The sequence below is a fragment of the Hyla sarda genome, unplaced genomic scaffold (assembly GCF_029499605.1).
Source record: "Hyla sarda isolate aHylSar1 unplaced genomic scaffold, aHylSar1.hap1 scaffold_271, whole genome shotgun sequence".
NCBI lineage: Eukaryota > Metazoa > Chordata > Amphibia > Anura > Hylidae > Hyla > Hyla sarda.
The window spans coordinates 82,553-104,340 of record NW_026609407.1 but is presented as its reverse complement, the minus strand read 5'-3'; the positions used below and the strand labels follow the sequence as shown (position 1 = coordinate 104,340).

Genomic DNA, 21,788 nt, shown 5'->3' with positions numbered 1-21,788 from the left:
GTTGTTGTTGTTTACACTCTGCAAGGCCTGTGGAAGTGAGTGACATCATAGCACTGTAGTTCTGAGGGTTCAAGATGGATGCAACAATCTCCTGTTGCTTCTATGAAGGCCGTAATAGACGACATCACCAAACAGCTCCATAGTCACATACACAGCAAAGGAGAGATGTTGTTTACACCTAGTGATGTCAGTGGTATTGAGTGACATCACAGCACAGTGCTAAGGCTCCTGGGCCTGGACACAGCAGCGGCTGCAATATCTCAACGGAGAATACGTTTATATCTATGTGTGTGTGTGCGCATATATATATATATATATATATATATATATATATATATATATATATATATTCTCCGCCGAAATCACTTTTAAACCCATTTCCACCTTTTTTTCCCTTCTCTTCCTCTTACTTTTTTTTCACGTTTTTTTACGTTTTTCTCCTTTTCGCCTCTTTTCTGGGCGTATTATTCTTCTTTTTCTTCTTTTTTTTCGTCTAATGCATACCCCATCAGTGCAGCAATGCTTATTCAATACCGCCAGCAGATGGAGACACTGGGGGATAATTTTCTAAGGATTTATACTGATTTTTCCTGTCTGAATTTGTCGCACAGAAAGTTGCAGGCCAAATATGTGTGACATTTCTGCGACTTTAGCTTCTAGAGCATTTTTACAACATTATACATAGGTGCTGAATACATAAAAAGCGACTGTTCAGCGACAGACAAGTCGCATCGGCTGAAAGTAGGCCAGAATGTCAGTCCATGTTGGAGCAGGTTTAGATACAGTCTAAAGCATAGATCTCAAAGTCTGTGCACAGAATTTAGCAAGGGCCTCGCACCTTCTGATGCATCAGGTAGGTGCACAATAGCATAGCCTAACCCTCTGTACTTTGGTCTATATTGATGCGGGACATAGACAGCCAGCTGATGACCAATCCATTAGTGCAATGGATGGCTGGAAGCATTTGTCTTTGCCTTTGCAATACCACAGAAGCAATGCATGGTCAATGTACAGCAATGACACACCTGTGTGAACAGCCAGGAGACCCCCCCCCCCCCATGTTATGTTACATAGTTACATAGTTAGTACGGTCGAAAAAAGACATATGTCCATCACGTTCAACCAGGGAATTAAGGGGTAGGGGTGTGGCGCGATATTGGGGAAGGGATGAGATTTTATATTTCTTCATAAGCATTAATCTTATTTTGTCAATTAGGAACATTCAGCACCCACCCGCTATCAAGGCAGCTGCCTATCATGTCATGCCCTACCTGCACAGGTGTGCTGGCTACTCAAATGATCCAATTAAGGAGGCCATTTAGTCAGCAGCAGCAGAAGTCCTGTGCCTGGACGCTCCAACAGGGGCCAGACACAAGCAGAAGCAGAAGCAGCAGAAGCAGCAGCAGCACCACCTTTTGTTTATTGGCTGCAGCAGCAGCAAGGCCCACAGGGCTGGCTAGCTGGCTAGCCAGCAAGCAGGTAGCAATGAAAGTAGGAATCTTTCTTTTTAACCCTGTAAGGGGGTGGTGCACTGTACCCGAAGATACTGCCATATCGGGTCAATGCATAGGGCGACGGAAGCAAGCTTCGAAATCGGCCCCCGTTCTCAAAAATCCATTTAATATATGGTCCCCAGATAGGGGACGTATCAGATATTAAACTGATAAGAACAGATACTACACTTGATCTTAGCCAAAAGGCCGAGAAGCGATAACCGTGAAAGGGGCGGGCCCAACAAGGTCCCCTTCATGGGCACTATCACTGCTTGCTGTCAGGGAGGCTGCCAGACAATTTTCCATGCACACTCTGGGCTGGGGGGCAGTCAACCACCAGTACACACAGCAGAACCTAAACCCATACCATTATTGCTAAGCAGCAAGACAGGGGCCCATTGCACTCCCACGGGGCCTTTTTAAATGCAATCCATAACCCGGATTTGCCAGGAACCCTTCTTACTCCTCCTACTTGCATGTGACACTGGGCTTAGGATCTGCATAGGAAACACACACACAAGCACACACCTACCTTTGTTGCCTGCAGATGCCTCCTTGGCTGTCCCCAAACGGTATCAAACCAACACCCACGGGAAGCTGTAAGCATAGAGGACATGCCTGCACCCCATTGGACTTACCTGTGTGGGTTAAATCCGGGTTATTTGACAACCTATGGCGGTGATGGTTCTGCTCAGGCAGAGCAGTGCTGATGCTCCTCATAAAGCTGTCGCTGCTGTGAAGGTTCTAGGTGACATCACAAATCCCTTTGGTTACATACACAACAAAGCTGGGTTGTTGTTGTTTACACTCTGCAAGGCCTGTGGAAGTGAGTGACATCATAGCACTGTAGTTCTGAGGGTTCAAGATGGATGCAACAATCTCCTGTTGCTTCTATGAAGGCCGTAATAGACGACATCACCAAACAGCTCCATAGTCACATACACAGCAAAGGAGAGATGTTGTTTACACCTAGTGATGTCAGTGGTATTGAGTGACATCACAGCACAGTGCTAAGGCTCCTGGGCCTGGACACAGCAGCGGCTGCAATATCTCAACGGAGAATACGTTTATATCTATGTGTGTGTGTGCGCATATATATATATATATATATATATATATATATATATATATATATATTTCTCCGCCGAAATCACTTTTAAACCCATTTCCACCTTTTTTTCCCTTCTCTTCCTCTTACTTTTTTTTCACGTTTTTTTACGTTTTTCTCCTTTTCGCCTCTTTTCTGGGCGTATTATTCTTCTTTTTCTTCTTTTTTTTCGTCTAATGCATACCCCATCAGTGCAGCAATGCTTATTCAATACCGCCAGCAGATGGAGACACTGGGGGATAATTTTCTAAGGATTTATACTGATTTTTCCTGTCTGAATTTGTCGCACAGAAAGTTGCAGGCCAAATATGTGTGACATTTCTGCGACTTTAGCTTCTAGAGCATTTTTACAACATTATACATAGGTGCTGAATACATAAAAAGCGACTGTTCAGCGACAGACAAGTCGCATCGGCTGAAAGTAGGCCAGAATGTCAGTCCATGTTGGAGCAGGTTTAGATACAGTCTAAAGCATAGATCTCAAAGTCTGTGCACAGAATTTAGCAAGGGCCTCGCACCTTCTGATGCATCAGGTAGGTGCACAATAGCATAGCCTAACCCTCTGTACTTTGGTCTATATTGATGCGGGACATAGACAGCCAGCTGATGACCAATCCATTAGTGCAATGGATGGCTGGAAGCATTTGTCTTTGCCTTTGCAATACCACAGAAGCAATGCATGGTCAATGTACAGCAATGACACACCTGTGTGAACAGCCAGGAGACCCCCCCCCCCCCCCCATGTTATGTTACATAGTTACATAGTTAGTACGGTCGAAAAAAGACATATGTCCATCACGTTCAACCAGGGAATTAAGGGGTAGGGGTGTGGCGCGATATTGGGGAAGGGATGAGATTTTATATTTCTTCATAAGCATTAATCTTATTTTGTCAATTAGGAACATTCAGCACCCACCCGCTATCAAGGCAGCTGCCTATCATGTCATGCCCTACCTGCACAGGTGTGCTGGCTACTCAAATGATCCAATTAAGGAGGCCATTTAGTCAGCAGCAGCAGAAGTCCTGTGCCTGGACGCTCCAACAGGGGCCAGACACAAGCAGAAGCAGAAGCAGCAGAAGCAGCAGCAGCACCACCTTTTGTTTATTGGCTGCAGCAGCAGCAAGGCCCACAGGGCTGGCTAGCTGGCTAGCCAGCAAGCAGGTAGCAATGAAAGTAGGAATCTTTCTTTTTAACCCTGTAAGGGGGTGGTGCACTGTACCCGAAGATACTGCCATATCGGGTCAATGCATAGGGCGACGGAAGCAAGCTTCGAAATCGGCCCCCGTTCTCAAAAATCCATTTAATATATGGTCCCCAGATAGGGGACGTATCAGATATTAAACTGATAAGAACAGATACTACACTTGATCTTAGCCAAAAGGCCGAGAAGCGATAACCGTGAAAGGGGCGGGCCCAACAAGGTCCCCTTCATGGGCACTATCACTGCTTGCTGTCAGGGAGGCTGCCAGACAATTTTCCATGCACACTCTGGGCTGGGGGGCAGTCAACCACCAGTACACACAGCAGAACCTAAACCCATACCATTATTGCTAAGCAGCAAGACAGGGGCCCATTGCACTCCCACGGGGCCTTTTTAAATGCAATCCATAACCCGGATTTGCCAGGAACCCTTCTTACTCCTCCTACTTGCATGTGACACTGGGCTTAGGATCTGCATAGGAAACACACACACAAGCACACACCTACCTTTGTTGCCTGCAGATGCCTCCTTGGCTGTCCCCAAACGGTATCAAACCAACACCCACGGGAAGCTGTAAGCATAGAGGACATGCCTGCACCCCATTGGACTTACCTGTGTGGGTTAAATCCGGGTTATTTGACAACCTATGGCGGTGATGGTTCTGCTCAGGCAGAGCAGTGCTGATGCTCCTCATAAAGCTGTCGCTGCTGTGAAGGTTCTAGGTGACATCACAAATCCCTTTGGTTACATACACAACAAAGCTGGGTTGTTGTTGTTTACACTCTGCAAGGCCTGTGGAAGTGAGTGACATCATAGCACTGTAGTTCTGAGGGTTCAAGATGGATGCAACAATCTCCTGTTGCTTCTATGAAGGCCGTAATAGACGACATCACCAAACAGCTCCATAGTCACATACACAGCAAAGGAGAGATGTTGTTTACACCTAGTGATGTCAGTGGTATTGAGTGACATCACAGCACAGTGCTAAGGCTCCTGGGCCTGGACACAGCAGCGGCTGCAATATCTCAACGGAGAATACGTTTATATCTATGTGTGTGTGTGCGCATATATATATATATATATATATATATATATATATATATATTTCTCCGCCGAAATCACTTTTAAACCCATTTCCACCTTTTTTTCCCTTCTCTTCCTCTTACTTTTTTTTCACGTTTTTTTACGTTTTTCTCCTTTTCGCCTCTTTTCTGGGCGTATTATTCTTCTTTTTCTTCTTTTTTCCGTCTAATGCATACCCCATCAGTGCAGCAATGCTTATTCAATACCGCCAGCAGATGGAGACACTGGGGGATAATTTTCTAAGGATTTATACTGATTTTTCCTGTCTGAATTTGTCGCACAGAAAGTTGCAGGCCAAATATGTGTGACATTTCTGCGACTTTAGCTTCTAGAGCATTTTTACAACATTATACATAGGTGCTGAATACATAAAAAGCGACTGTTCAGCGACAGACAAGTCGCATCGGCTGAAAGTAGGCCAGAATGTCAGTCCATGTTGGAGCAGGTTTAGATACAGTCTAAAGCATAGATCTCAAAGTCTGTGCACAGAATTTAGCAAGGGCCTCGCACCTTCTGATGCATCAGGTAGGTGCACAATAGCATAGCCTAACCCTCTGTACTTTGGTCTATATTGATGCGGGACATAGACAGCCAGCTGATGACCAATCCATTAGTGCAATGGATGGCTGGAAGCATTTGTCTTTGCCTTTGCAATACCACAGAAGCAATGCATGGTCAATGTACAGCAATGACACACCTGTGTGAACAGCCAGGAGACCCCCCCCCCCCCATGTTATGTTACATAGTTACATAGTTAGTACGGTCGAAAAAAGACATATGTCCATCACGTTCAACCAGGGAATTAAGGGGTAGGGGTGTGGCGCGATATTGGGGAAGGGATGAGATTTTATATTTCTTCATAAGCATTAATCTTATTTTGTCAATTAGGAACATTCAGCACCCACCCGCTATCAAGGCAGCTGCCTATCATGTCATGCCCTACCTGCACAGGTGTGCTGGCTACTCAAATGATCCAATTAAGGAGGCCATTTAGTCAGCAGCAGCAGAAGTCCTGTGCCTGGACGCTCCAACAGGGGCCAGACACAAGCAGAAGCAGAAGCAGCAGAAGCAGCAGCAGCACCACCTTTTGTTTATTGGCTGCAGCAGCAGCAAGGCCCACAGGGCTGGCTAGCTGGCTAGCCAGCAAGCAGGTAGCAATGAAAGTAGGAATCTTTCTTTTTAACCCTGTAAGGGGGTGGTGCACTGTACCCGAAGATACTGCCATATCGGGTCAATGCATAGGGCGACGGAAGCAAGCTTCGAAATCGGCCCCCGTTCTCAAAAATCCATTTAATATATGGTCCCCAGATAGGGGACGTATCAGATATTAAACTGATAAGAACAGATACTACACTTGATCTTAGCCAAAAGGCCGAGAAGCGATAACCGTGAAAGGGGCGGGCCCAACAAGGTCCCCTTCATGGGCACTATCACTGCTTGCTGTCAGGGAGGCTGCCAGACAATTTTCCATGCACACTCTGGGCTGGGGGGCAGTCAACCACCAGTACACACAGCAGAACCTAAACCCATACCATTATTGCTAAGCAGCAAGACAGGGGCCCATTGCACTCCCACGGGGCCTTTTTAAATGCAATCCATAACCCGGATTTGCCAGGAACCCTTCTTACTCCTCCTACTTGCATGTGACACTGGGCTTAGGATCTGCATAGGAAACACACACACAAGCACACACCTACCTTTGTTGCCTGCAGATGCCTCCTTGGCTGTCCCCAAACGGTATCAAACCAACACCCACGGGAAGCTGTAAGCATAGAGGACATGCCTGCACCCCATTGGACTTACCTGTGTGGGTTAAATCCGGGTTATTTGACAACCTATGGCGGTGATGGTTCTGCTCAGGCAGAGCAGTGCTGATGCTCCTCATAAAGCTGTCGCTGCTGTGAAGGTTCTAGGTGACATCACAAATCCCTTTGGTTACATACACAACAAAGCTGGGTTGTTGTTGTTTACACTCTGCAAGGCCTGTGGAAGTGAGTGACATCATAGCACTGTAGTTCTGAGGGTTCAAGATGGATGCAACAATCTCCTGTTGCTTCTATGAAGGCCGTAATAGACGACATCACCAAACAGCTCCATAGTCACATACACAGCAAAGGAGAGATGTTGTTTACACCTAGTGATGTCAGTGGTATTGAGTGACATCACAGCACAGTGCTAAGGCTCCTGGGCCTGGACACAGCAGCGGCTGCAATATCTCAACGGAGAATACGTTTATATCTATGTGTGTGTGTGCGCATATATATATATATATATATATATATATATATATATATATATATATATTTCTCCGCCGAAATCACTTTTAAACCCATTTCCACCTTTTTTTCCCTTCTCTTCCTCTTACTTTTTTTTCACGTTTTTTTACGTTTTTCTCCTTTTCGCCTCTTTTCTGGGCGTATTATTCTTCTTTTTCTTCTTTTTTTTCGTCTAATGCATACCCCATCAGTGCAGCAATGCTTATTCAATACCGCCAGCAGATGGAGACACTGGGGGATAATTTTCTAAGGATTTATACTGATTTTTCCTGTCTGAATTTGTCGCACAGAAAGTTGCAGGCCAAATATGTGTGACATTTCTGCGACTTTAGCTTCTAGAGCATTTTTACAACATTATACATAGGTGCTGAATACATAAAAAGCGACTGTTCAGCGACAGACAAGTCGCATCGGCTGAAAGTAGGCCAGAATGTCAGTCCATGTTGGAGCAGGTTTAGATACAGTCTAAAGCATAGATCTCAAAGTCTGTGCACAGAATTTAGCAAGGGCCTCGCACCTTCTGATGCATCAGGTAGGTGCACAATAGCATAGCCTAACCCTCTGTACTTTGGTCTATATTGATGCGGGACATAGACAGCCAGCTGATGACCAATCCATTAGTGCAATGGATGGCTGGAAGCATTTGTCTTTGCCTTTGCAATACCACAGAAGCAATGCATGGTCAATGTACAGCAATGACACACCTGTGTGAACAGCCAGGAGACCCCCCCCCCCCCATGTTATGTTACATAGTTACATAGTTAGTACGGTCGAAAAAAGACATATGTCCATCACGTTCAACCAGGGAATTAAGGGGTAGGGGTGTGGCGCGATATTGGGGAAGGGATGAGATTTTATATTTCTTCATAAGCATTAATCTTATTTTGTCAATTAGGAACATTCAGCACCCACCCGCTATCAAGGCAGCTGCCTATCATGTCATGCCCTACCTGCACAGGTGTGCTGGCTACTCAAATGATCCAATTAAGGAGGCCATTTAGTCAGCAGCAGCAGAAGTCCTGTGCCTGGACGCTCCAACAGGGGCCAGACACAAGCAGAAGCAGAAGCAGCAGAAGCAGCAGCAGCACCACCTTTTGTTTATTGGCTGCAGCAGCAGCAAGGCCCACAGGGCTGGCTAGCTGGCTAGCCAGCAAGCAGGTAGCAATGAAAGTAGGAATCTTTCTTTTTAACCCTGTAAGGGGGTGGTGCACTGTACCCGAAGATACTGCCATATCGGGTCAATGCATAGGGCGACGGAAGCAAGCTTCGAAATCGGCCCCCGTTCTCAAAAATCCATTTAATATATGGTCCCCAGATAGGGGACGTATCAGATATTAAACTGATAAGAACAGATACTACACTTGATCTTAGCCAAAAGGCCGAGAAGCGATAACCGTGAAAGGGGCGGGCCCAACATGGTCCCCTTCATGGGCACTATCACTGCTTGCTGTCAGGGAGGCTGCCAGACAATTTTCCATGCACACTCTGGGCTGGGGGGCAGTCAACCACCAGTACACACAGCAGAACCTAAACCCATACCATTATTGCTAAGCAGCAAGACAGGGGCCCATTGCACTCCCACGGGGCCTTTTTAAATGCAATCCATAACCCGGATTTGCCAGGAACCCTTCTTACTCCTCCTACTTGCATGTGACACTGGGCTTAGGATCTGCATAGGAAACACACACACAAGCACACACCTACCTTTGTTGCCTGCAGATGCCTCCTTGGCTGTCCCCAAACGGTATCAAACCAACACCCACGGGAAGCTGTAAGCATAGAGGACATGCCTGCACCCCATTGGACTTACCTGTGTGGGTTAAATCCGGGTTATTTGACAACCTATGGCGGTGATGGTTCTGCTCAGGCAGAGCAGTGCTGATGCTCCTCATAAAGCTGTCGCTGCTGTGAAGGTTCTAGGTGATATCACAAATCCCTTTGGTTACATACACAACAAAGCTGGGTTGTTGTTGTTTACACTCTGCAAGGCCTGTGGAAGTGAGTGACATCATAGCACTGTAGTTCTGAGGGTTCAAGATGGATGCAACAATCTCCTGTTGCTTCTATGAAGGCCGTAATAGACGACATCACCAAACAGCTCCATAGTCACATACACAGCAAAGGAGAGATGTTGTTTACACCTAGTGATGTCAGTGGTATTGAGTGACATCACAGCACAGTGCTAAGGCTCCTGGGCCTGGACACAGCAGCGGCTGCAATATCTCAACGGAGAATACGTTTATATCTATGTGTGTGTGTGCGCATATATATATATATATATATATATATATATATATATATATATTTCTCCGCTGAAATCACTTTTAAACCCATTTCCACCTTTTTTTCCCTTCTCTTCCTCTTACTTTTTTTTCACGTTTTTTTACGTTTTTCTCCTTTTCGCCTCTTTTCTGGGCGTATTATTCTTCTTTTTCTTCTTTTTTTTCGTCTAATGCATACCCCATCAGTGCAGCAATGCTTATTCAATACCGCCAGCAGATGGAGACACTGGGGGATAATTTTCTAAGGATTTATACTGATTTTTCCTGTCTGAATTTGTCGCACAGAAAGTTGCAGGCCAAATATGTGTGACATTTCTGCGACTTTAGCTTCTAGAGCATTTTTACAACATTATACATAGGTGCTGAATACATAAAAAGCGACTGTTCAGCGACAGACAAGTCGCATCGGCTGAAAGTAGGCCAGAATGTCAGTCCATGTTGGAGCAGGTTTAGATACAGTCTAAAGCATAGATCTCAAAGTCTATGCACAGAATTTAGCAAGGGCCTCGCACCTTCTGATGCATCAGGTAGGTGCACAATAGCATAGCCTAACCCTCTGTACTTTGGTCTATATTGATGCGGGACATAGACAGCCAGCTGATGACCAATCCATTAGTGCAATGGATGGCTGGAAGCATTTGTCTTTGCCTTTGCAATACCACAGAAGCAATGCATGGTCAATGTACAGCAATGACACACCTGTGTGAACAGCCAGGAGACCCCCCCCCCCCCATGTTATGTTACATAGTTACATAGTTAGTACGGTCGAAAAAAGACATATGTCCATCACGTTCAACCAGGGAATTAAGGGGTAGGGGTGTGGCGCGATATTGGGGAAGGGATGAGATTTTATATTTCTTCATAAGCATTAATCTTATTTTGTCAATTAGGAACATTCAGCACCCACCCGCTATCAAGGCAGCTGCCTATCATGTCATGCCCTACCTGCACAGGTGTGCTGGCTACTCAAATGATCCAATTAAGGAGGCCATTTAGTCAGCAGCAGCAGAAGTCCTGTGCCTGGACGCTCCAACAGGGGCCAGACACAAGCAGAAGCAGAAGCAGCAGAAGCAGCAGCAGCACCACCTTTTGTTTATTGGCTGCAGCAGCAGCAAGGCCCACAGGGCTGGCTAGCTGGCTAGCCAGCAAGCAGGTAGCAATGAAAGTAGGAATCTTTCTTTTTAACCCTGTAAGGGGGTGGTGCACTGTACCCGAAGATACTGCCATATCGGGTCAATGCATAGGGCGACGGAAGCAAGCTTCGAAATCGGCCCCCGTTCTCAAAAATCCATTTAATATATGGTCCCCAGATAGGGGACGTATCAGATATTAAACTGATAAGAACAGATACTACACTTGATCTTAGCCAAAAGGCCGAGAAGCGATAACCGTGAAAGGGGCGGGCCCAACAAGGTCCCCTTCATGGGCACTATCACTGCTTGCTGTCAGGGAGGCTGCCAGACAATTTTCCATGCACACTCTGGGCTGGGGGGCAGTCAACCACCAGTACACACAGCAGAACCTAAACCCATACCATTATTGCTAAGCAGCAAGACAGGGGCCCATTGCACTCCCACGGGGCCTTTTTAAATGCAATCCATAACCCGGATTTGCCAGGAACCCTTCTTACTCCTCCTACTTGCATGTGACACTGGGCTTAGGATCTGCATAGGAAACACACACACAAGCACACACCTACCTTTGTTGCCTGCAGATGCCTCCTTGGCTGTCCCCAAACGGTATCAAACCAACACCCACGGGAAGCTGTAAGCATAGAGGACATGCCTGCACCCCATTGGACTTACCTGTGTGGGTTAAATCCGGGTTATTTGACAACCTATGGCGGTGATGGTTCTGCTCAGGCAGAGCAGTGCTGATGCTCCTCATAAAGCTGTCGCTGCTGTGAAGGTTCTAGGTGACATCACAAATCCCTTTGGTTACATACACAACAAAGCTGGGTTGTTGTTGTTTACACTCTGCAAGGCCTGTGGAAGTGAGTGACATCATAGCACTGTAGTTCTGAGGGTTCAAGATGGATGCAACAATCTCCTGTTGCTTCTATGAAGGCCGTAATAGACGACATCACCAAACAGCTCCATAGTCACATACACAGCAAAGGAGAGATGTTGTTTACACCTAGTGATGTCAGTGGTATTGAGTGACATCACAGCACAGTGCTAAGGCTCCTGGGCCTGGACACAGCAGCGGCTGCAATATCTCAACGGAGAATACGTTTATATCTATGTGTGTGTGTGCGCATATATATATATATATATATATATATATATATATATATATATATTCTCCGCCGAAATCACTTTTAAACCCATTTCCACCTTTTTTTCCCTTCTCTTCCTCTTACTTTTTTTTCACGTTTTTTTACGTTTTTCTCCTTTTCGCCTCTTTTCTGGGCGTATTATTCTTCTTTTTCTTCTTTTTTTTCGTCTAATGCATACCCCATCAGTGCAGCAATGCTTATTCAATACCGCCAGCAGATGGAGACACTGGGGGATAATTTTCTAAGGATTTATACTGATTTTTCCTGTCTGAATTTGTCGCACAGAAAGTTGCAGGCCAAATATGTGTGACATTTCTGCGACTTTAGCTTCTAGAGCATTTTTACAACATTATACATAGGTGCTGAATACATAAAAAGCGACTGTTCAGCGACAGACAAGTCGCATCGGCTGAAAGTAGGCCAGAATGTCAGTCCATGTTGGAGCAGGTTTAGATACAGTCTAAAGCATAGATCTCAAAGTCTGTGCACAGAATTTAGCAAGGGCCTCGCACCTTCTGATGCATCAGGTAGGTGCACAATAGCATAGCCTAACCCTCTGTACTTTGGTCTATATTGATGCGGGACATAGACAGCCAGCTGATGACCAATCCATTAGTGCAATGGATGGCTGGAAGCATTTGTCTTTGCCTTTGCAATACCACAGAAGCAATGCATGGTCAATGTACAGCAATGACACACCTGTGTGAACAGCCAGGAGACCCCCCCCCCCCCATGTTATGTTACATAGTTACATAGTTAGTACGGTCGAAAAAAGACATATGTCCATCACGTTCAACCAGGGAATTAAGGGGTAGGGGTGTGGCGCGATATTGGGGAAGGGATGAGATTTTATATTTCTTCATAAGCATTAATCTTATTTTGTCAATTAGGAACATTCAGCACCCACCCGCTATCAAGGCAGCTGCCTATCATGTCATGCCCTACCTGCACAGGTGTGCTGGCTACTCAAATGATCCAATTAAGGAGGCCATTTAGTCAGCAGCAGCAGAAGTCCTGTGCCTGGACGCTCCAACAGGGGCCAGACACAAGCAGAAGCAGAAGCAGCAGAAGCAGCAGCAGCACCACCTTTTGTTTATTGGCTGCAGCAGCAGCAAGGCCCACAGGGCTGGCTAGCTGGCTAGCCAGCAAGCAGGTAGCAATGAAAGTAGGAATCTTTCTTTTTAACCCTGTAAGGGGGTGGTGCACTGTACCCGAAGATACTGCCATATCGGGTCAATGCATAGGGCGACGGAAGCAAGCTTCGAAATCGGCCCCCGTTCTCAAAAATCCATTTAATATATGGTCCCCAGATAGGGGACGTATCAGATATTAAACTGATAAGAACAGATACTACACTTGATCTTAGCCAAAAGGCCGAGAAGCGATAACCGTGAAAGGGGCGGGCCCAACAAGGTCCCCTTCATGGGCACTATCACTGCTTGCTGTCAGGGAGGCTGCCAGACAATTTTCCATGCACACTCTGGGCTGGGGGGCAGTCAACCACCAGTACACACAGCAGAACCTAAACCCATACCATTATTGCTAAGCAGCAAGACAGGGGCCCATTGCACTCCCACGGGGCCTTTTTAAATGCAATCCATAACCCGGATTTGCCAGGAACCCTTCTTACTCCTCCTACTTGCATGTGACACTGGGCTTAGGATCTGCATAGGAAACACACACACAAGCACACACCTACCTTTGTTGCCTGCAGATGCCTCCTTGGCTGTCCCCAAACGGTATCAAACCAACACCCACGGGAAGCTGTAAGCATAGAGGACATGCCTGCACCCCATTGGACTTACCTGTGTGGGTTAAATCCGGGTTATTTGACAACCTATGGCGGTGATGGTTCTGCTCAGGCAGAGCAGTGCTGATGCTCCTCATAAAGCTGTCGCTGCTGTGAAGGTTCTAGGTGACATCACAAATCCCTTTGGTTACATACACAACAAAGCTGGGTTGTTGTTGTTTACACTCTGCAAGGCCTGTGGAAGTGAGTGACATCATAGCACTGTAGTTCTGAGGGTTCAAGATGGATGCAACAATCTCCTGTTGCTTCTATGAAGGCCGTAATAGACGACATCACCAAACAGCTCCATAGTCACATACACAGCAAAGGAGAGATGTTGTTTACACCTAGTGATGTCAGTGGTATTGAGTGACATCACAGCACAGTGCTAAGGCTCCTGGGCCTGGACACAGCAGCGGCTGCAATATCTCAACGGAGAATACGTTTATATCTATGTGTGTGTGTGCGCATATATATATATATATATATATATATATATATATATATATTTCTCCGCCGAAATCACTTTTAAACCCATTTCCACCTTTTTTTCCCTTCTCTTCCTCTTACTTTTTTTTCACGTTTTTTTACGTTTTTCTCCTTTTCGCCTCTTTTCTGGGCGTATTATTCTTCTTTTTCTTCTTTTTTTTCGTCTAATGCATACCCCATCAGTGCAGCAATGCTTATTCAATACCGCCAGCAGATGGAGACACTGGGGGATAATTTTCTAAGGATTTATACTGATTTTTCCTGTCTGAATTTGTCGCACAGAAAGTTGCAGGCCAAATATGTGTGACATTTCTGCGACTTTAGCTTCTAGAGCATTTTTACAACATTATACATAGGTGCTGAATACATAAAAAGCGACTGTTCAGCGACAGACAAGTCGCATCGGCTGAAAGTAGGCCAGAATGTCAGTCCATGTTGGAGCAGGTTTAGATACAGTCTAAAGCATAGATCTCAAAGTCTGTGCACAGAATTTAGCAAGGGCCTCGCACCTTCTGATGCATCAGGTAGGTGCACAATAGCATAGCCTAACCCTCTGTACTTTGGTCTATATTGATGCGGGACATAGACAGCCAGCTGATGACCAATCCATTAGTGCAATGGATGGCTGGAAGCATTTGTCTTTGCCTTTGCAATACCACAGAAGCAATGCATGGTCAATGTACAGCAATGACACACCTGTGTGAACAGCCAGGAGACCCCCCCCCCCCATGTTATGTTACATAGTTACATAGTTAGTACGGTCGAAAAAAGACATATGTCCATCACGTTCAACCAGGGAATTAAGGGGTAGGGGTGTGGCGCGATATTGGGGAAGGGATGAGATTTTATATTTCTTCATAAGCATTAATCTTATTTTGTCAATTAGGAACATTCAGCACCCACCCGCTATCAAGGCAGCTGCCTATCATGTCATGCCCTACCTGCACAGGTGTGCTGGCTACTCAAATGATCCAATTAAGGAGGCCATTTAGTCAGCAGCAGCAGAAGTCCTGTGCCTGGACGCTCCAACAGGGGCCAGACACAAGCAGAAGCAGAAGCAGCAGAAGCAGCAGCAGCACCACCTTTTGTTTATTGGCTGCAGCAGCAGCAAGGCCCACAGGGCTGGCTAGCTGGCTAGCCAGCAAGCAGGTAGCAATGAAAGTAGGAATCTTTCTTTTTAACCCTGTAAGGGGGTGGTGCACTGTACCCGAAGATACTGCCATATCGGGTCAATGCATAGGGCGACGGAAGCAAGCTTCGAAATCGGCCCCCGTTCTCAAAAATCCATTTAATATATGGTCCCCAGATAGGGGACGTATCAGATATTAAACTGATAAGAACAGATACTACACTTGATCTTAGCCAAAAGGCCGAGAAGCGATAACCGTGAAAGGGGCGGGCCCAACAAGGTCCCCTTCATGGGCACTATCACTGCTTGCTGTCAGGGAGGCTGCCAGACAATTTTCCATGCACACTCTGGGCTGGGGGGCAGTCAACCACCAGTACACACAGCAGAACCTAAACCCATACCATTATTGCTAAGCAGCAAGACAGGGGCCCATTGCACTCCCACGGGGCCTTTTTAAATGCAATCCATAACCCGGATTTGCCAGGAACCCTTCTTACTCCTCCTACTTGCATGTGACACTGGGCTTAGGATCTGCATAGGAAACACACACACAAGCACACACCTACCTTTGTTGCCTGCAGATGCCTCCTTGGCTGTCCCCAAACGGTATCAAACCAACACCCACGGGAAGCTGTAAGCATAGAGGACATGCCTGCACCCCATTGGACTTACCTGTGTGGGTTAAATCCGGGTTATTTGACAACCTATGGCGGTGATGGTTCTGCTCAGGCAGAGCAGTGCTGATGCTCCTCATAAAGCTGTCGCTGCTGTGAAGGTTCTAGGTGACATCACAAATCCCTTTGGTTACATACACAACAAAGCTGGGTTGTTGTTGTTTACACTCTGCAAGGCCTGTGGAAGTGAGTGACATCATAGCACTGTAGTTCTGAGGGTTCAAGATGGATGCAACAATCTCCTGTTGCTTCTATGAAGGCCGTAATAGACGACATCACCAAACAGCTCCATAGTCACATACACAGCAAAGGAGAGATGTTGTTTACACCTAGTGATGTCAGTGGTATTGAGTGACATCACAGCACAGTGCTAAGGCTCCTGGGCCTGGACACAGCAGCGGCTGCAATATCTCAACGGAGAATACGTTTATATCTATGTGTGTGTGTGCGCATATATATATATATATATATATATATATATATATATTTCTCCGCCGAAATCACTTTTAAACCCATTTCCACCTTTTTTTCCCTTCTCTTCCTCTTACTTTTTTTTCACGTTTTTTTACGTTTTTCTCCTTTTCGCCTCTTTTCTGGGCGTATTATTCTTCTTTTTCTTCTTTTTTTTCGTCTAATGCATACCCCATCAGTGCAGCAATGCTTATTCAATACCGCCAGCAGATGGAGACACTGGGGGATAATTTTCTAAGGATTTATACTGATTTTTCCTGTCTGAATTTGTCGCACAGAAAGTTGCAGGCCAAATATGTGTGACATTTCTGCGACTTTAGCTTCTAGAGCATTTTTACAACATTATACATAGGTGCTGAATACATAAAAAGCGACTGTTCAGCGACAGACAAGTCGCATCGGCTGAAAGTAGGCCAGAATGTCAGTCCATGTTGGAGCAGGTTTAGATACAGTCTAAAGCATAGATCTCAAAGTCTGTGCACAGAATTTAGCAAGGGCCTCGCACCTTCTGATGCATCAGGTAGGTGCACAATAGCATAGCCTAACCCTCTGTACTTTGGTCTATATTGATGCGGGACATAGACAGCCAGCTGATGACCAATCCATTAGTGCAATGGATGGCTGGAAGCATTTGTCTTTGCCTTTGCAATACCACAGAAGCAATGCATGGTCAATGTACAGCAATGACACACCTGTGTGAACAGCCAGGAGACCCCCCCCCCCCATGTTATGTTACATAGTTACATAGTTAGTACGGTCGAAAAAAGACATATGTCCATCACGTTCAACCAGGGAATTAAGGGGTAGGGGTGTGGCGCGATATTGGGGAAGGGATGAGATTTTATATTTCTTCATAAGCATTAATCTTATTTTGTCAATTAGGAACATTCAGCACCCACCCGCTATCAAGGCAGCTGCCTATCATGTCATGCCCTACCTGCACAGGTGTGCTGGCTACTCAAATGATCCAATTAAGGTGGCCATTTAGTCAGCAGCAGCAGAAGTCCTGTGCCTGGACGCTCCAACAGGGGCCAGACACAAGCAGAAGCAGAAGCAGCAGAAGCAGCAGCAGCACCACCTTTTGTTTATTGGCTGCAGCAGCAGCAAGGCCCACAGGGCTGGCTAGCTGGCTAGCCAGCAAGCAGGTAGCAATGAAAGTAGGAATCTTTCTTTTTAACCCTGTAAGGGGGTGGTGCACTGTACCCGAAGATACTGCCATATCGGGTCAATGCATAGGGCGACGGAAGCAAGCTTCGAAATCGGCCCCCGTTCTCAAAAATCCATTTAATATATGGTCCCCAGATAGGGGACGTATCAGATATTAAACTGATAAGAACAGATACTACACTTGATCTTAGCCAAAAGGCCGAGAAGCGATAACCGTGAAAGGGGCGGGCCCAACAAGGTCCCCTTCATGGGCACTATCACTGCTTGCTGTCAGGGAGGCTGCCAGACAATTTTCCATGCACACTCTGGGCTGGGGGGCAGTCAACCACCAGTACACACAGCAGAACCTAAACCCATACCATTATTGCTAAGCAGCAAGACAGGGGCCCATTGCACTCCCACGGGGCCTTTTTAAATGCAATCCATAACCCGGATTTGCCAGGAACCCTTCTTACTCCTCCTACTTGCATGTGACACTGGGCTTAGGATCTGCATAGGAAACACACACACAAGCACACACCTACCTTTGTTGCCTGCAGATGCCTCCTTGGCTGTCCCCAAACGGTATCAAACCAACACCCACGGGAAGCTGTAAGCATAGAGGACATGCCTGCACCCCATTGGACTTACCTGTGTGGGTTAAATCCGGGTTATTTGACAACCTATGGCGGTGATGGTTCTGCTCAGGCAGAGCAGTGCTGATGCTCCTCATAAAGCTGTCGCTGCTGTGAAGGTTCTAGGTGACATCACAAATCCCTTTGGTTACATACACAACAAAGCTGGGTTGTTGTTGTTTACACTCTGCAAGGCCTGTGGAAGTGAGTGACATCATAGCACTGTAGTTCTGAGGGTTCAAGATGGATGCAACAATCTCCTGTTGCTTCTATGAAGGCCGTAATAGACGACATCACCAAACAGCTCCATAGTCACATACACAGCAAAGGAGAGATGTTGTTTACACCTAGTGATGTCAGTGGTATTGAGTGACATCATAGCACAGTGCTAAGGCTCCTGGGCCTGGACACAGCAGCGGCTGCAATATCTCAACGGAGAATACGTTTATATCTATGTGTGTGTGTGCGCATATATATATATATATATATATATATATATATATATATTTCTCCGCCGAAATCACTTTTAAACCCATTTCCACCTTTTTTTCCCTTCTCTTCCTCTTACTTTTTTTTCACGTTTTTTTACGTTTTTCTCCTTTTCGCCTCTTTTCTGGGCGTATTATTCTTCTTTTTCTTCTTTTTTTTCGTCTAATGCATACCCCATCAGTGCAGCAATGCTTATTCAATACCGCCAGCAGATGGAGACACTGGGGGATAATTTTCTAAGGATTTATACTGATTTTTCCTGTCTGAATTTGTCGCACAGAAAGTTGCAGGCCAAATATGTGTGACATTTCTGCGACTTTAGCTTCTAGAGCATTTTTACAACATTATACATAGGTGCTGAATACATAAAAAGCGACTGTTCAGCGACAGACAAGTCGCATCGGCTGAAAGTAGGCCAGAATGTCAGTCCATGTTGGAGCAGGTTTAGATACAGTCTAAAGCATAGATCTCAAAGTCTGTGCACAGAATTTAGCAAGGGCCTCGCACCTTCTGATGCATCAGGTAGGTGCACAATAGCATAGCCTAACCCTCTGTACTTTGGTCTATATTGATGCGGGACATAGACAGCCAGCTGATGACCAATCCATTAGTGCAATGGATGGCTGGAAGCATTTGTCTTTGCCTTTGCAATACCACAGAAGCAATGCATGGTCAATGTACAGCAATGACACACCTGTGTGAACAGCCAGGAGACCCCCCCCCCCCATGTTATGTTACATAGTTACATAGTTAGTACGGTCGAAAAAAGACATATGTCCATCACGTTCAACCAGGGAATTAAGGGGTAGGGGTGTGGCGCGATATTGGGGAAGGGATGAGATTTTATATTTCTTCATAAGCATTAATCTTATTTTGTCAATTAGGAACATTCAGCACCCACCCGCTATCAAGGCAGCTGCCTATCATGTCATGCCCTACCTGCACAGGTGTGCTGGCTACTCAAATGATCCAATTAAGGAGGCCATTTAGTCAGCAGCAGCAGAAGTCCTGTGCCTGGACGCTCCAACAGGGGCCAGACACAAGCAGAAGCAGAAGCAGCAGAAGCAGCAGCAGCACCACCTTTTGTTTATTGGCTGCAGCAGCAGCAAGGCCCACAGGGCTGGCTAGCTGGCTAGCCAGCAAGCAGGTAGCAATGAAAGTAGGAATCTTTCTTTTTAACCCTGTAAGGGGGTGGTGCACTGTACCCGAAGATACTGCCATATCGGGTCAATGCATAGGGCGACGGAAGCAAGCTTCGAAATCGGCCCCCGTTCTCAAAAATCCATTTAATATATGGTCCCCAGATAGGGGACGTATCAGATATTAAACTGATAAGAACAGATACTACACTTGATCTTAGCCAAAAGGCCGAGAAGCGATAACCGTGAAAGGGGCGGGCCCAACAAGGTCCCCTTCATGGGCACTATCACTGCTTGCTGTCAGGGAGGCTGCCAGACAATTTTCCATGCACACTCTGGGCTGGGGGGCAGTCAACCACCAGTACACACAGCAGAACCTAAACCCATACCATTATTGCTAAGCAGCAAGACAGGGGCCCATTGCACTCCCACGGGGCCTTTTTAAATGCAATCCATAACCCGGATTTGCCAGGAACCCTTCTTACTCCTCCTACTTGCATGTGACACTGGGCTTAGGATCTGCATAGGAAACACACACACAAGCACACACCTACCTTTGTTGCCTGCAGATGCCTCCTTGGCTGTCCCCAAACGGTATCAAACCAACACCCACGGGAAGCTGTAAGCATAGAGGACATGCCTGCACCCCATTGGACTTACCTGTGTGGGTTAAATCCGGGTTATTTGACAACCTATGGCGGTGATGGTTCTGCTCAGGCAGAGCAGTGCTGATGCTCCTCATAAAGCTGTCGCTGCTGTGAAGGTTCTAGGTGACATCACAAATCCCTTTGGTTACATACACAACAAAGCTGGGTTGTTGTTGTTTACACTCTGCAAGGCCTGTGGAAGTGAGTGACATCATAGCACTGTAGTTCTGAGGGTTCAAGATGGATGCAACAATCTCCTGTTGCTTCTATGAAGGCCGTAATAGACGACATCACCAAACAGCTCCATAGTCACATACACAGCAAAGGAGAGATGTTGTTTACACCTAGTGATGTCAGTGGTATTGAGTGACATCACAGCACAGTGCTAAGGCTCCTGGGCCTGGACACAGCAGCGGCTGCAATATCTCAACGGAGAATACGTTTATATCTATGTGTGTGTGTGCGCATATATATATATATATATATATATATATATATATATATATTTCTCCGCCGAAATCACTTTTAAACCCATTTCCACCTTTTTTTCCCTTCTCTTCCTCTTACTTTTTTTTCACGTTTTTTTACGTTTTTCTCCTTTTCGCCTCTTTTCTGGGCGTATTATTCTTCTTTTTCTTCTTTTTTTTCGTCTAATGCATACCCCATCAGTGCAGCAATGCTTATTCAATACCGCCAGCAGATGGAGACACTGGGGGATAATTTTCTAAGGATTTATACTGATTTTTCCTGTCTGAATTTGTCGCACAGAAAGTTGCAGGCCAAATATGTGTGACATTTCTGCGACTTTAGCTTCTAGAGCATTTTTACAACATTATACATAGGTGCTGAATACATAAAAAGCGACTGTTCAGCGACAGACAAGTCGCATCGGCTGAAAGTAGGCCAGAATGTCAGTCCATGTTGGAGCAGGTTTAGATACAGTCTAAAGCATAGATCTCAAAGTCTGTGCACAGAATTTAGCAAGGGCCTCGCACCTTCTGATGCATCAGGTAGGTGCACAATAGCATAGCCTAACCCTCTGTACTTTGGTCTATATTGATGCGGGACATAGACAGCCAGCTGATGACCAATCCATTAGTGCAATGGATGGCTGGAAGCATTTGTCTTTGCCTTTGCAATACCACAGAAGCAATGCATGGTCAATGTACAGCAATGACACACCTGTGTGAACAGCCAGGAGACCCCCCCCCCCCCATGTTATGTTACATAGTTACATAGTTAGTACGGTCGAAAAAAGACATATGTCCATCACGTTCAACCAGGGAATTAAGGGGTAGGGGTGTGGCGCGATATTGGGGAAGGGATGAGATTTTATATTTCTTCATAAGCATTAATCTTATTTTGTCAATTAGGAACATTCAGCACCCACCCGCTATCAAGGCAGCTGCCTATCATGTCATGCCCTACCTGCACAGGTGTGCTGGCTACTCAAATGAT

At 46.0% G+C, this 21,788-nt stretch overlaps 9 non-coding genes across 9 annotated transcripts; all 9 read right to left on the bottom strand.

The window, feature by feature from the left end:
• Positions 1–1,521: 1,521 nt before the first annotated feature.
• LOC130325384 (U2 spliceosomal RNA) lies at positions 1,522–1,712 on the bottom strand. The gene has a single exon (XR_008870216.1). It is a non-coding gene; the product is annotated as a U2 spliceosomal RNA (small nuclear RNA).
• A 2,093-nt stretch (positions 1,713–3,805) lies between these two features.
• LOC130325383 (U2 spliceosomal RNA) lies at positions 3,806–3,996 on the bottom strand. The gene has a single exon (XR_008870215.1). It is a non-coding gene; the product is annotated as a U2 spliceosomal RNA (small nuclear RNA).
• A 2,083-nt stretch (positions 3,997–6,079) lies between these two features.
• LOC130325382 (U2 spliceosomal RNA) lies at positions 6,080–6,270 on the bottom strand. The gene has a single exon (XR_008870214.1). It is a non-coding gene; the product is annotated as a U2 spliceosomal RNA (small nuclear RNA).
• A 2,092-nt stretch (positions 6,271–8,362) lies between these two features.
• On the bottom strand, positions 8,363–8,553 carry LOC130325381 (U2 spliceosomal RNA). The gene has a single exon (XR_008870213.1). It is a non-coding gene; the product is annotated as a U2 spliceosomal RNA (small nuclear RNA).
• A 2,086-nt stretch (positions 8,554–10,639) lies between these two features.
• LOC130325380 (U2 spliceosomal RNA) lies at positions 10,640–10,830 on the bottom strand. The gene has a single exon (XR_008870211.1). It is a non-coding gene; the product is annotated as a U2 spliceosomal RNA (small nuclear RNA).
• A 2,087-nt stretch (positions 10,831–12,917) lies between these two features.
• Positions 12,918–13,108, bottom strand: LOC130325379 (U2 spliceosomal RNA). Its single transcript, XR_008870210.1, has one exon. It is a non-coding gene; the product is annotated as a U2 spliceosomal RNA (small nuclear RNA).
• A 2,083-nt stretch (positions 13,109–15,191) lies between these two features.
• On the bottom strand, positions 15,192–15,382 carry LOC130325378 (U2 spliceosomal RNA). Its single transcript, XR_008870209.1, has one exon. It is a non-coding gene; the product is annotated as a U2 spliceosomal RNA (small nuclear RNA).
• A 2,079-nt stretch (positions 15,383–17,461) lies between these two features.
• On the bottom strand, positions 17,462–17,652 carry LOC130325377 (U2 spliceosomal RNA). The gene has a single exon (XR_008870208.1). It is a non-coding gene; the product is annotated as a U2 spliceosomal RNA (small nuclear RNA).
• Positions 17,653–19,733: 2,081 nt separating this feature from the next.
• On the bottom strand, positions 19,734–19,924 carry LOC130325375 (U2 spliceosomal RNA). Its single transcript, XR_008870207.1, has one exon. It is a non-coding gene; the product is annotated as a U2 spliceosomal RNA (small nuclear RNA).
• Positions 19,925–21,788: the final 1,864 nt, after the last annotated feature.